The sequence below is a fragment of the Patella vulgata genome, chromosome 3 (assembly GCF_932274485.2).
Source record: "Patella vulgata chromosome 3, xgPatVulg1.2, whole genome shotgun sequence".
Classification (NCBI taxonomy): domain Eukaryota; kingdom Metazoa; phylum Mollusca; class Gastropoda; family Patellidae; genus Patella; species Patella vulgata.
The window spans coordinates 85,964,718-85,980,947 of record NC_065881.2 but is presented as its reverse complement, the minus strand read 5'-3'; the positions used below and the strand labels follow the sequence as shown (position 1 = coordinate 85,980,947).

The 16,230-nt window shown below is 38.8% G+C and overlaps 1 long non-coding RNA gene across 1 annotated transcript in view; it reads right to left on the bottom strand.

Moving 5' to 3' along the window:
• The window catches only part of LOC126816500 (uncharacterized), a 65,119-nt gene extending 50,353 nt beyond the window's left edge, over positions 1–14,766 (bottom strand). The window contains exon 1 of the long non-coding RNA XR_007678422.2: positions 13,647–14,766. This is a non-coding gene — a long non-coding RNA (uncharacterized LOC126816500). The remainder of the gene's footprint in view (positions 1–13,646) is intronic.
• Positions 14,767–16,230: the final 1,464 nt, after the last annotated feature.

The window sequence follows — 16,230 nt, the reverse complement described above, 5'->3', positions numbered from 1 at the left end:
GGTTTTTTGGGGTTTTTTTTTTAAATGTACGTAAATCTAATATCTACAAGGTAAACCACCAGGGCAACCCGAGCAATAAATCTTCTTCTAGTTAAAATGTAAAGAACATCCTGACCTTTAAGGGCGTTCAACCCTATTATTTCAGTTTTGTTTATTTGTTTGTATGTGTTTGTCTATATGTTGGTTTGTGTCTAAAAATGTAAAACTTTTTAAAGCCATGACTAATCGCTGAGTAAATAGACTCAAAGATAGAAAACTCCGAACCCTCTACAAACGTTTTTTTTTATTAAAGACATCTTAGCTTGGACTACAGACAAGACAAGTAAGTTGCCTAAACGTTCGGAACAGGCTAGATATCAAATCTAGCCCATATGACCCTACTTCACGTGCTGGCCCATATGACCCTACTCCACGAGCTGTCCCCATGGTAAAACTATTGATAAATTATTAAAATCGATCTGTGAGATATGTTAACTTGAACTATATACAGGACATTAAGTTGCTAGGCAAGGTGAGATAGAGAAAGAGAGATAGAGTAAGGGAGAGAGGGGGGAACGAGAGAGAGAGAGAGGGGAACGAGAGAGAGAGAGAGGGGGAACGAGAGAGAGAGGGAGGGGGAACGAGAGAGAGAGAGAGAGAGAGAGGGGGAACGAGAGAGAGAGGGGGGACGAGAGAGAGAGAGCGGGGGAACGAGAGAGAGAGAGAGAGAGAGCGGGGGAACGAGAGAGAGAGAGAGAGAGCGGGGGAACGAGAGAGAGAGGGAGGGGGAACGAGAGAGAGAGAGAGAGAGAGAGAGAGAGAGAGAGAGCGGGGGAACGAGAGAGAGAGGGAGAAACGAGAGAGAGAGAGAGAGAGGGGGAACGAGAGAGAGAGAGAGAGAGGGGGAACGAGAGAGAGAGAGAGGGGGGAACGAGAGAGAGTGAGAGGGGGAACGAGAGAGAGAGAGAGGGGGAACGAGAGAGAGAGAGAGGGGGAACGAGAGAGAGAGAGAGAGGGGAACGAGAGAGAGAGGGGGAACGAGAGAGAGAGGGGGAACGAGAGAGAGAGAGAGAGAGGGGAACGAGAGAGAGAGAGAGAGAGGGGGAACGAGAGAGAGAGAGGGGGGAACGAGAGAGAGAGAGAGGGGGAACGAGAGAGAGAGAGAGGGGAACGAGAGAGAGAGAGAGAGGGGGAACGAGAGAGAGAGAGAGAGAGGGGGAACGAGAGAGAGAGAGAGAGGGAGGGGGAACGAGAGAGAGAGAGGGGGAACGAGAGAGAGAGAGAGGGGAACGAGAGAGAGAGAGAGAGAGAGGGGGAACGAGAGAGAGAGAGAGAGAGGGGAACGAGAGAGAGAGAGAGAGAGGGGGAACGAGAGAGAGAGAGAGGGGAACGAGAGAGAGAGGGAGAGGGGAACGAGAGAGAGAGAGGGGGGAACGAGAGAGAGAGAGAGAGAGAGAGGGGAACGAGAGAGAGAGAGAGAGGGGGGGAACGAGAGAGAGAGAGGGGGGAACGAGAGAGAGAGAGAGGGGGAACGAGAGAGAGAGAGAGGGGAACGAGAGAGAGAGAGAGAGAGGGGGAACGAGAGAGAGAGAGAGAGGGAGGGGGAACGAGAGAGAGAGAGGGGGAACGAGAGAGAGAGAGAGGGGAACGAGAGAGAGAGGGAGAGGGGAACGAGAGAGAGAGAGGGGGGAACGAGAGAGAGAGAGAGGGGAACGAGAGAGAGAGAGAGAGAGGGGGAACGAGAGAGAGAGAGAGAGGGAGGGGGAACGAGAGAGAGAGAGGGGGAACGAGAGAGAGAGAGAGGGGAACGAGAAAGAGAGGGAGAGGGGAACGAGAGAGAGAGAGAGAGAGGGGGAACGAGAGAGAGAGAGAGGGAACGAGAGAGAGAGAGAGGGGAACGAGAGAGAGAGGGGGGGAACGAGAGAGAGAGAGGGGAACGAGAGAGAGAGAGAGGGAACGACAAGCGAAACCCAGGTTGACAATTTCCTATGATCTTGCTAGGATGCAACCCATACTCAACGAGAGAGAGAGATGGGGTTTAACGTCCACTCAACACAAACTAGATCATTTCGGGACTAACATATGGTTCAATTTTATTTCAATAATTCGCTTGCGCGTGGTTTCGAATCCCCGGTTGTACGTGACAAGGAGTAGGGTCGCCTGTCCAACTTCGTCGGTTTTCTCCGGGTCCTCCGGTTTCCTCCCACTGCTAAAGACCCCTACGCGCAAGCGAATTATTTAAATAAAATTAAACCATATGTAAGTCCCGAAATGACCTAGTTTGTGTCGAGTGGACGTTAAACCCCCATCTCTCTCTCTCTCTCTCTCTCTCTCTCTCTCTCTCTCGCTCGCTCTCTCTCTCTCTCTCTCTCTCTCGTACTCGGTAATTCACGGGTTTTACTTTCGATTTGAATAAGGGCTGACAAGCCACGACAATAACGATCATGAAATAAATACAACTAGTTAATACTCTGTCACCATTAGTCAGGTCATTTCCCGACTTTTTCTGGCTCATGAAAAATGGAAAACATCACCGCGGTAAATCTCGACTCTGGTGACGTCGGACAGGTGATACTAAAGGTGTAAATGTGAATATACACAGGTGTGAAATCACCTGACCACTGGTCACTAAGACAAATAGAATTAAACCCACAAAATCCGTTTACTTATAAAATATATCAAAACAAAAAGGGTCCCCAATATGTTTTCTTTTCTACTTGGTAAATATTCCACATATTTTTACTAAGGAAAAAAAAAAACCGAATAAAAAAAATGGATTTGACAGACATGGCCATATATGGCAGTTACAACACATTTTGGTGTCTAGCGCCATTGCTTGTTTAACTTCCTTTTAAATTGTCGGCCTACGTCATATTGTGTTTTGATGGAAATTCCCTTCTAAGCCACAGGGGCTACCATTTTAGATAATAAACTAAGTTCCCCCCCCCCCCCCATATTTTACTTTATGGTAGATAACGTTTGAACTTAACTTCGGTATACACTAGATCGTTGGTTATTCAATTTCAAATCATATTCGCTAAGCACTAGATCGTGGGTTGATCACTTTGAAATTAAGTTCAATATACACTAGATTGTGGGTTGATCACTTTGAAATCAGGTTCAATATACACTAGATTGTGGGTTCATCACTTTGAAATCAAGTTCAATATATAGATTGTGGGTTGATCACTTTGAAATTAAGTTCAATATACACTAGATTGTGGGTTGATCAATTTGAAATCAAGTTCAATATGCGCTAGATTGTGGGTTGATCAATTTGAAATCAAGTTCAATATGCGCTAGATTGTGGGTTGATCACTTTGAAATCAAGTTCAATATACACTAGATTGTGGGTTGATCACTTTGAAATCAAGTTCAATATACACTAGATTGTGGGCTGATCACTTTGAAATCAAGTTCAATATACACTAGATTGTGGGTTGATCACTTTGAAATTAAGTTCAATATACAGTAGATTGTGGGTTGATCCCTTTGAAATTAAGTTCAATATACACTAAATGGTGGGTTGATCCCTTTGAAATTAAGTTCAATATACACTAGATCGTGGGTTGTAAATAGCAGAACAAGATGTAAAGTAAATTATTAAGAGGAAAAAGAAATGTAGGCTACAAAATGCACCGAAGTAGAGAAAATAAAATTGTGAATAATTTCAATACAATAAATATATTGTAATAATATAACAATGATATATGCTCAATTTCCCGTTTTCATTATTTCATAAAAAAAAGATCAAAATTTCAAGCTTCGATGTAAAAATGAGACAGATACAAATATGTCTAAATACATTGCAAATAACACCCCAAAAAATTCATTCCTATTTCTCTTAGACAAAAAACACTCGTCATGACCTTAGTTTTTGTGTGCAAACGTACAATATCATTTATTATAAAAGATTGTTCGTGTAGATTGTTTAGAATTTCAAACAGCGAACTTCTTATTCATTATACAGCCCTATATAGTTATTGACGAGGCCAATATACTCTTTTCTGGAACACCCGATATCACTTCCCATTAGAGAGCTGCCTGTGCGTTCAGGGTTTAATTTGGTAATAATAATACGAAACTGAATAAAATGTAAAAAAGAGGTAAAAAAAAGCAAAAGAAAACCTAATTATTGAAAAGAAAGAAATGGGTTTAACGTCCACTCGACACAAACTAGGTCATTTCGGGACTAACATATGGTTTAATTTTATTTCAATAATTCGATAGCGCGTAGGGTGTCTTTAACAGTTGGAGGGAGCAGGAGGACCCGGAGAAAACCCACGACGTTGTTGTTTCAGTAACCGAAGAGACTCTAGAGGCGACGATGAGTCTAAAATATCATCTTTCAAATTTTTAAAGTTTTGTTGAATCGACTGAACACGGGTAGAAATCTGATGACTGTGACTTCAATTGTGACTTCCTTTGTCGAAGTTCAAACGTTTATCGACGCCATCTTTAATTAATTCATCTTATCTCCTTTTGGGGGTTATCTCAAGGGGTATTTAACGTGTTTTTTACCCACGCAAGGTGTAAAATATCATAATTATTTTAAGGTCTTTATTGACAGGCCAAGTTACAATGACCAACGTTATCATAATCTTTTATCAAAAATATTCTAATAAATCTTGCGAACGTCTTAAAACACGGTTGTAGAATATGCACATACAGTAACATACAGAGCTGGCCTTGTTAAAACGCATGCTGCATATCGAAAAAAAACCCAGTTAGTTAATGGAAAGTAGGTCACCGGTTACCTGTCTTAAGATTTACCTGTCTTTTTAAATAAAACCAGGTATATTAAAATATGACAACTGTCATTTTTAAAACTATTTTTCTTTTTTTTAAACTTGTTGCTCATTGTGAATATCTATCTTAATGTTGTCACGTGGTCAATTCTATATACATCTTCTATAAGGCAAAAGTAGATTTACATTTCATGCCTACAATTTCTCTTCCCTCCTCCCAACCCCTTCCTTCATTCCCTGCTTCCATTCATCCTATTCCCTTCTTCCCGACCCCCGCCCTCCCCCTCCCACATATGTGGAGTAAGCTACCATAAAAATTTAGAGAAAGTTCAACTTTTTGTTATATTTAAATCGGAGTTAAAAACACACTTATTTAAATCTTATTACAAACTGTAATGTGACATTTGTTAATCACGGGATATAATGAAGCACTTTAGAAGATTAATAATAATAATAATTTATCCCGTCTCAGCTCTTCCTTTCCATCCCCCATCCCCCAACCTCCTCCAATTCTGTCCCTCCATTTCCACCCCTCCTCGCCCATATCTCCTACCCAGCTCTTCCCTACGACCCCCATCCCCTTCCTTCCATATATCACGGCATAATACAATATGTTTGAATTCTATACAAAGACTGTAAGTGTTTGGTTTTTTATAAATTTATAACAATATCGCTACATAAACTATTTACGAGTTTTCAACTACAGACACTAACCCCAACTTACAAAACTGAACCTTATATATAGACGATTTGAACTGATATAAGACGATTTGAACTATTATAACCTATAGACTATTTGAACTAATATAATCTAATATAACCTATAGACTGATATAACCTATAGACGATTTGAAACTGAGGTCATTTCTGGACCAACACATGGTTCAATTTTATTTCAATAATTCGCTTGCGCGTATGGGTCTTTAGCAGTGGGAGGAGACCAGAGTACCCGGGATAAACCTACGAGGTTGGACAGGCGACCCTACTTCTTGTCACGTACAACCGGGGAATCGAAACCCCGCCAGTTGACTCAATGACAGACCGTATGACACAGCGCGCACGTGCTAACCATTAGGCCATCCAACCCCCCATGATTTGAACTGATATAACCTATAGACGTTTTGAACTGATATAACCCATAGAAGATTTAAACATGTGTGACTATAAAAGCTGGGTAAATATTCTACTCGAATGTCAACATATTTGTTTTTTATCGATTTTAAAAACTTGGCTACACATTTTATCGGCCTGGAAGTACATGTAGTGGTCTGTTGAATTCTATAAACTACTTGTATGCATGAAATTATAGGCGGTAATATCTGATAAGCAAATAAAGATCGCAATTCAAAATGAATGAAAATAAAATGGAGTTTATCGTCCCATTGTTCTGCTCTGACAGGGCTAATAAAAACGGGGATACCTTGTGCTGTGAGGGAAATTTTGACCTGACAGCGACGTAACGGCATTATTTCGAATTCCAACTTTTAAGGGTTTTTTTGTAATGTGTATACTGGAGTTATAGACGATAAGAATTCATTAGTGTTATAAGTTGATTGACCCCCTCTCCTCCCACCCCCACTCCCACCCTCACCTCTCGAATTCCAACATTCAAGGTTTTTTTTTTGTAAAGCGTGTACAGGAGTTATAGAAGATCAGAATTCATTAGTGTTTGTTATAAGCTCCCCCCTCTCTCTCTCTCTCTCTCTCTCTATCTCTGTATCGGCTGATCAAGTAATCACACGGGACGTCAACACACTGATGTAAGACACAAAAAACAACAATATATAGATTTTATATAGTCAACAAAACCTGCTTATATCACGACCTATAAACACGTATATATACAGGTAGATTTTACAGGTAGATATTACAAGTAGATATTTGTAAATATTTTCACCTGGATTATTAGTAATCAATAGACTTACTATAAGTAAAATGATAGGTACATTATATACGGTGAAATGAAATGGGGTTTAACGTTCTACTGTTCTACGGACACACGCCATACAAAGTGCTATGAGGGAACTACTCTTACATCGATTTCTATCTTCGAAGGGATATTTTACGTGCACGCCAATGTATACACGGGACCACGGCTTTTCGTTTCATCCGAACGACTAGACAGCTCTCCTTGTCGGAATATCCCGATGACATTATATATACAGTGCAATTGATAACTGGTGAACGCTTTATGTAATAAGTCTTATTATTTAGTAGTCTAGTTATAAATGAAATGGCCTAGTCGTTCGGATAGGAAGACAAATCGAGATCCTGTGTACACGTAGGCTGATTGGAGGGAGTGTTATGCATACTGTCTAGAATACATGATATTACATCTCTATATTTATTAGACAATGCAAGCAACGACCACAACACTGATCACAACACTGATCGATTTTGAAACACGAGAGAGAGAGAGAGGGAGAGAGAGAGAGAGAGAGAGACAGAGAGAGAGGGGTTTAACGTCCACTCGACACAAACTAGGCCATTTCGAGATTAACATATTGTTTAATTTTATTTCAATAATTTCCTTGCGCGTAAGGGTCTTTAGCAGTGGTAGGAAACCGGAGGACCCGGAGAAAACCCTCGAGGTTGGACAGGCGACCCTACTCCTTGTCACGTACAACCAGGGAGTTTTGAAACAAGGCATTTCAGTAAGTTTATACGGACCTGTCGTGATATATATATATATATATATTTAAGTATTTAACAGGTGTTCTGTGGTATAATTATAGTAATATCATATTGATAAGTATATAAGTAATTTATCTGATAACAGGCGTACTTATTATATATACAGTTTCATTTCTTATCATATCATCATAACAAAACACAGCCAGACAACCTAACTCATACATCAATATACACGATGATGACAACGACGATGATGATATCGACCTTCGTTTTCGATCAGGGCCCTGTTTCTCGAAATCTTAACTAAAGATAAAAATCCAAATTTTAGTAGATACTTCAATTTTGATTGACTAAGCATTAAAATCAATTTAATATTATCCAATCAAATTACTAAAATTTGGATTTTTATCTTAGTTAACATTTCGTGAAACAGGCCCCTGAGTTTAATTACTGAATACAGTTTCTTACTATCAGATAATCTGGCACGTGACGGTGTCACCCGAACGACTAGATGATCTACCTGTCCAGACACTCAGTGGTGAACCAGGTCTAAAAATCCCGAGGAAGATTCGAACCTAGGGAGAGAGAGAGAGAGAGAGAGAGAGAGAGAGAGAGAGAGAGAGAGAGAAATGGGATTTAATGTCCACTAGACACAAACCAGGTCATTTCGAGACTAACATTTGGTTCAATTTTATTTCAATAATTCGCTTGCGCGTAGGGGTCTTTAGCAATGGGAGGCAAACGAAGGATCTGAAGAAAAGCCACGAGGTTTGGAGTCGAACCTATGATCTTCTATTTAGTGAACCATCACCCGAATCACTGGGTCACAATTACAACTGACTGAGCTAAAATTACTTCTGAAGAAGCAACACAGCAATATAATATTACTATGGTACGTTGATCACTCAACTTAAATAAATGAACGTAATAAATAGGTCACAGACGAATTAATAACTGGACCTAGCTTTTACTCACGTACAGCTTTCCCCACAAAACATAACACCATCGTTATATCAAACATTAATATTACAAATATTTACATATTTCTTCACTGACATCAAATAACATACAAAAAACTATCAAATATTACATACTCGTATGACTCATAAATGACATTTTTCCTATTTTTTTTAAGGAAATTTCAAAAATGTAAAAAAGCAGATATTACGGTTGTTTTAAAAATGCTTGATCATTTTGTGACATTTCATTTAATGATATATTTATATACAAGGTACAACTTACTAAATACCAGTGACACCATTTCTCCTGTAATCTCTTGAATGCAAATTTGAGAAAACAAAGGAAAACTGTTTTGATTCAGGGTTAAGCTACTGAATATAAACAAATTTTATTTTATTTTGGCTTTTTAGATGAAGATCATTAGAAGCCATTTCAGTGAAGGAGAAAACGCTATTATTATATACTGAGTCCAAATATGGGTCTAACTCAATTGTCACCAAAATTTGACTTACTGGGTTTTTCCAGATTACAGGAGTACGATGTTTCAACCTCTCCGTACGATGAGATTTGTTTCATTTTCAAAGAAGGAGAAAAATCTATTTCATATACTAAGTCCAAATATGGGTCTAACCCAATTTTCACCCAAATTTTACTTATTAGGGTTTTTCAGATTCATGTACAATAATAATGGGTATACACCTTGATTCAGTGAGTATTCCATTAGGCCACTAATTAGAAGATCTCGGGGTTTCGCTCAGAATGGTACTTGGCATTGTTCGGAGTGGCTTCCCCTTGCCACTGGCGCAGACGGGTGGGACTTATTGGCTGCACGTATAATCTGTTGTCATAAGCTGTAGTCGAAATGGGACGTAGTCTAAATGGGAGGGTACTCACGTAAAGTAACCCTTGATCGTTGGAATTCGAAATAAGAGTAGGTCGTAGCGCCGCTTTCCGGGAAAAACTTTCTCAATATCACACTGCGTATTCCCGCCGTTATCATCCCAGTTGAAGCACAACAGTCGCACGTTAAAGGGACAATAACACTCTTGCTGGCTTGAAAGCTCCAGAAAATAAATAATATCTCTATCTAAGTACTAGATGTTTAAGTGTCCTACCTGTTGTGTAAATTATCCATTACATCCTATTTTACTTGTCCAGAGGGTTCGAAAATATTTTTAAATCCAAGTTTCATTTGAAAAGGTTTACGTTAGACGTTTCAAACCATTATGTTGAATTTTTCAAAATTTTTAAATAAGGTGTGTTAAGATGAAATTTGTATCATCAATTAATTGAAATATTGTAAAATAGTACAATTTGTTGACCAGAATAAAGATTGGGACATATTATTCTGTTACAACAGGAGTGGTTTTGTCCCTTTAAGCCCATGATTTATTTCAATTTAATTTCTGTAAATGCAACTACAAAGACACACGAGGTGCAGCAAGTGCGCCGATCTCATCAAAGAAACCGTAATGATTGTCGACGTTTAAAATCTAAAACTAAATATCATCACCGAATGTCTCTGACGGCACTATAAATCTTATTAATGTAATTTTTCCCGATGAAAAGAAATTTTGAAAAAAAAGACATAAAACGATATTTTACATAATAACACGAACGAATAACTACTTTGTATAAAGTTTACGATTTTATCTTGGACGATGCGATTTTATCTCGGACGATACGATTAAAGTAAAAATTGACAGTTGCAATTTTCAATAAGTGGTTTGAATTGGTGTTTTTCACGAAAAATTACTTTGCAAAAGAAACGACAGTTGATGAATGTGAATGATAAAGTTCGGGGTTGTATCTTCAGCGATGCATGTTTAAGGCATGTAGTGAATTTCACTTCTAAATAAGTTCAGTGAATTGAAACGAAAGAGAGATAAAAATTGAATAAAAACACCCCCTGGTTACGTCTTTTCTGTATTTAAAATGTCTTCCTTTCGCACATTTCTTAGTACTTGGCCTCCCGAGTCTTGGTGGCATACAATCCAGGCGTTTACGCTGGGTATTACTAAACTCTTGCACATCAATGACTATATAGATCGGGAACCATACTAAACTTACGCAGGAATCATACTAAACTAATGCTGTCTATCTACAATAAGCTCCGCTTGAGAACAGACACTAAGCTAGTTGACCGACATTTTTAAGTCCTAAATGGACGATTTTAGTCGAAAACACTTAGTATATTTCGAGAACTATATATTCTGCTTTCATTGATAAAATTGAAAAGGTTTAATTAGTCTTTTGTGTGTATAACAGATGTGAACCGGAGCAGGTCTGCATTACAAAACTGTATATAAATTGTTGATATGTCGGCCATTTAATACAGAGATCTATTCTCGAAGTAGAGAAGATAGTTCTTTGTGTGCGAAATGAAATGAAATGAAATGGGATTTAACATCCTACTGTTCTGCTCCGACTGGGCTAATGAAGACGGCATACGCCATACAGTGTGCTATCAGGGGCATTTTGCTCGGGCAGCGGCACTATGACCTACTCTTATATCGAATTAGAATTGCCAAGGGACCTTTTACGTGCACGTCAATGTATACAAAATGTACACGGGACCTTGCCAGACCCTCCGTCCTGCACCACTGACAAGGGGAAACCACGTCAGAAAATCCCGATGAACATCTCGGCCAATGCAGGGATCGAACACGGGGCCTCCGGGCTAGCGAGCCAGCGTTTTACCCACTTAACCACCGTGGCAGAATAGAGAATGGACAAGGAATATATGCAAATACCTCACCCTTGCTATAACTAGGTTCTATGTCATTCTGTAACAAATAGACGAGTTAAGTCTATCTGTAAGATTGGGAACATCACACCACAAGTCTGTATGTAAATACCTCACCCTTGCTTTAACCGGGATCTAAGTATTTCTAAAAACACTGAGTAAACTGAACAGTAGCTTAACGAACAGACGCTGATTAAGCTCACAATTTACCCAGGACGTGAAGTTTTTCAATTCATTAAATAAATCCACGTGAATAAAATGAAAAGAAGATGTTATTCTTCGTTTGTTTTCGTTTTTTTTTCTCAGAAAGTCTACCATATATAACCCTAACCCTAACTTGGGTTTTTAATCTGTTATTGTTCTATATATTTCGTCTGTTTCAGAAAGTCTAACTTATAACCTGGATTTCTAATCTCGTATTGCTATATCTCACCTGTTTAAAGGCATTGATCTTAACGTTTATATTATTTCTATATATCTATATACTTAGCTTAATATCTACCTGGTTCAGTCGCTCAGAAATTGAATGAAGACTATAAAAAAAGAAACATTTCTAACAAATACCCTTCTTTAAGAAGAATATATAAATAATTCGCTCAGTTTTAGAAAGTCGAAGTCTCGTGTAAACTTCAAGCGAATCGTACATAACAAACAGAAACGCAAACATTCGGACAAGACACATCATACACGGGGCGAAGGCTGGCTGTAAGCCTCCACAGCGCTGTACAATCCAGGGCTTGCACTCAGAATGAACGAATGGGCTTTATAAATTTCATAACTTGATATAGTGTTCTCACTACAGCGTCTTATTCAGACTTTGTGAAGTCCTAAGTTTATTATATAAACCTTGGAGGGTCCTTGTTAAAAAAAAGAGTTACACTATAAGGTCTCACAAAGATGCGAAACAAAACAGTGTCCTGGATCATCACATACGATTGTAAAAGCATAAAAATCTTGCGAGGCCTCGGCGACGGATTAACCTCGGAGGGTCCTTGTTAAAAATAAGGTTACACCATAAGGTCTCACAAAGATGCAAAACAAAACAGTATCTTGGGTCATCACATACGATTATCGAAGCATAAAAATCTTGCGAGGCCTCGACGGCGGATTGTGTGTTGTTAAACTGTAGCGTGTTTGGATAATGATTGAAATCAACAATGGACTGCGAGTACAGGGCAGTTTTTGTTTCAAGACATCATTCATAAGACGCAACGTTCACATTCTGATGCTACAACTACATTTATTCATCATTATAAACGTTATAATCTAGACATCGTTTAAGGCTATTGTGGTAGCTTTGTGGATATGTTTTAGTATTCAGAAATGAATAAACAATGGAATTGGTAGAGCATGTGGTCATACACTACAAATATATATAAAAGTTTGTTACCAGAGAGAGAGAGAGAGAGAGAGAGAGAGAGAGAGTTTAACGTCCACTCGACATAAACTAGGTCATTTCGGGACTAACATATGGTTCATATTTATTTCAATAATTCGCTTGCGCGTAGGAGTCTTTAGAAGTGGGAGGAAACCGGAGGACCCGGAGAAAACCCACGAGGTTGGAAGTTTGTTACCAGTGTGAACACCTAAAATGAGAAGTGATACCAGGTATATTTAATCTCATGATTTATGTTTTAAATGCCCGTCTTCATTAGCCCAGGTTAGGAGCAGAACAGTAGGACGTTAAACCCCATTTCATTTCATTTCATTTATGTTTTAAATGGAAACTATTACCAAATTCTAATTCATATTTAGTCGGCTAGTATATACACCCAGTGCATAATAATACTAGACACTTTGTTTTCGTTTATCCAGCTAGATCGACTGTAATTCGCGTGGTAAACAAATTGTCTATTTAAAGAAATAAAAAGGGAGGTTTCTCTCGTTTCCTAGCTAATAGACAACGCAGTCACCCTGCTATGCGCTTTCTGCACGATAAGCGATACTATTTACGGATCTACCTGTATAAAAAGGAGTTAAAATTTCATCATCTTATCGCCGCCCTTCGTACAACTGTTCAACACTGCTACGCGGGTCCCCCTCTCTATTCCTGTTAAACAGTATAATAGCGTTAACAGGCATGCAGAACGTAGCCGGGTATAGCAACACACCAAAGGGTGTCAATCGCACATCCCTCATCCGTGAATGTTTATTGATTACATATTCAATATATCAACTATCTACTATCATATATGTCTATAATTAGAAAGTGGGAATTCGTCTGTCATTTATAGCTCTTCGTGTATTGCATAAAGAACTTCTTATAGCCATTTCAATTCATAGAAACGTTCTTGTATTTAAAATTAAAGAACCCCTTTCTTAGCATACGTGTAAACCGCTGGGGCTTTCGGTTATCCGATCTACAGATGCCAAAAGAAACTTTATTATATACATGTATACGGAAAAAAATATTATAACATCAATTCAATTTAAGTTTCTTTTTCTCAGCATAAATGTAAACCTTTATACTATGTTATACTATAAAATATATTCCAAGGGCAAAATGTTAGAACTTTCGGTCCTCCGATACCCCAAAACATATTTATGGATATTTTATAAAAAAAAATGAAATAACGAACCTGTATTGGCCGTTTTGCACAGAGATTTCTGCTGTCCTCATAATGCGCCCGCAAAACTGTAGGCTGACGTTATATCCATCCTAAGCGACAAGAAACTCCAATATAATTCCCTCACTTACATCCATAGATAATAATGATGAAGATATAGAAAACGTAACACAAAGTAAAAAAAAAAAACAACCAAAACGAAACGAAACAAAGAAAAATAACACAAGCACTGAGGTAAAAGTGATTCTAAAACCAACCGACTCGCGACACACCGAGAAAAACTTTAAATTCTTAATCGTACACTCCGACGATAAACTGAAAAATATCACTTATTTGTTTTTCTCTTGTCGTTCACAGAAACATATTTGTGATAAAACTCCTTTTTTTTTTATAAAACCCGGAGTTCACAGAAAAATATTAAATAAACATCCACTACTTAACTAGTAGTTATTTATAAGTATTTTACAAACTTTAACAACAAAAAAAGACGTGAACACAATTTTTAGCGGGATTACTTAGTCGTTCACAACCGTGTTCTAATCTAATCCATTTTAAAACTTTGTCCAACTAATACACTGGATTAATTCTGATTTTTCTTTATACCAGTCTATCCTTTATCGTCATCAAATTCGGAATTTTCTACACTAAAATTTATGATCATTACACCCCACCCAGGAACGACATTGCCGAGAAACTTTACAAATCGTCTCGGCGGACCCGGCTTAAGTCGTCTTAACCGCATAAGGGAACACCACACAGCTAGATGATAACCAAACTTAACCACACATTATAATTATCCATGTTCATTCCATGCAAGAAATCCTGGTAATCCGTTTGAAGTTTGAAATAAGTCTCCGTCAAGTAGAATATAACGTTGATTAATGGTAGTTCAACTTGAAATACGTCTAGGTGATAATCTAATTTGTGTTTTCATACTGAGTGAGAGACGAGCCGGCAAATAGAGAAAAAAAAAACTTTTGTCGATAAAAGTTGAGTGAGTTGTCGAGATTGGATATATAAATGGTAATATCCAATATGCTCGACTTTTAAAAAAAGATTACGATGTATATATCCACTAATACGTGTTTGAATAGGTAGAAGACGATACGAAGTATATACTTTAACTAACGTGTAGTCGCTCTCAACGATAACTATTAACTGGCGAAGTAAACCCGTCACCAATCTAGCGACACGATATGCCCTATTCACTGATTGGTTGAACAGAATAACAATGAAGACGAATGAAATGGAGTTAGTAGTTGGCCAGTGTCAGTTATTCTCTCGGTTATAATCTCTGTCTATAATTTACCGCCATATTTATATCTCTGGTATATTTATAATATTTTGTAACCATCCTGTTGAATATTTATCATTTAATTTACATATTATCTCAAACGTATTTTAGTTTTTGTCCGGTGACAGTTATATCAAGAGGGTGTATAATGGTCGGGTATCTGAGATATAGTTTAACTAATTGAAGTTTGTAAGACAATTCATATTATTATTATTCAAGGTAAATACTAAATATGTTTATTGCATAATTTGGAATATCATCAATATCATGTTATGTTTTTCTGCTGTGAAAGTTATTTGGGAGCCACTGTGGCTCGTTGAGTAAGACATTGAGTAAGAATTTCCTCGCGACGTTTCAGCGTGGTTTCCCGAGCGTAGTAAATATACCTTTACAGTTGGAATTTCGAATATAAGGCGACGTCCGTCAATATTGGACAGGTTGGTGCAGGACGTTGAACCGAAATTAAATGGTGTTTAACGTCCTACTCCGAACTGGGCTAATGTAGACGGGCATATGCCATACAGAGTGCTATGAGGGAAATTTTGTCCGGACAGCGGCACTACGACCTAGTCGTATATCAAATCGCAACTGCCAAGGGATCTTTTACGTGCACACCAATGTGTACACAGGACCTCGGTTTTTCGTCCCATCTGAACGACCAGAGAGCTGTACTCCGTCCTGCACCACTGACAAGGGGAAACAATATCGGAAAATCCCGATGAACTTTCCCGATCGAACCCGCGACCTCTAGGCTAGCGAACCAGTGTCTTACTCACTTAGCCACTGTGGCTCCAAGGGCGTTGAACCCCAAGTCGAACAGTCGGCGAAAACGCCCCTGTACGTACAGAATGCCACTCAGAGCACAATGCATGGCTTAGGACGCTAGACCACCTTTTCATTTCAGTTCACATTAGGGATTGTAACTCTCTCTCTCTCTCTCCCTCCCTCTCCCCCCCTCTCTCTCTCTCTCTCTCAGTTCACATTAGGGGCTGTAACAGAGAATAAACACCACTTTACACCATTCAGCTGGCTATCTATATGGTTAGCGCGTTATATTATAAGGTATGTCATTGAGTCAACTGTCGTGGTTTCGATTCTCCGGTTGTACGTGACACGGAGTGGGTTCGCCTGTCCAGCCTCGTGGGTTTTCTCCGGGTACTCCAGTTTCCTCCCACTCCTAAAGATCCCTACGCGCAAACGAATTATTGAAATTAAATTGAACCATGTTAGTCCCGAAATGGCCTAGTATGTGTCGAGTGGACGTTAAACCTCATCTCTCTCTCTCTCTCCCTCTCTCCCTCT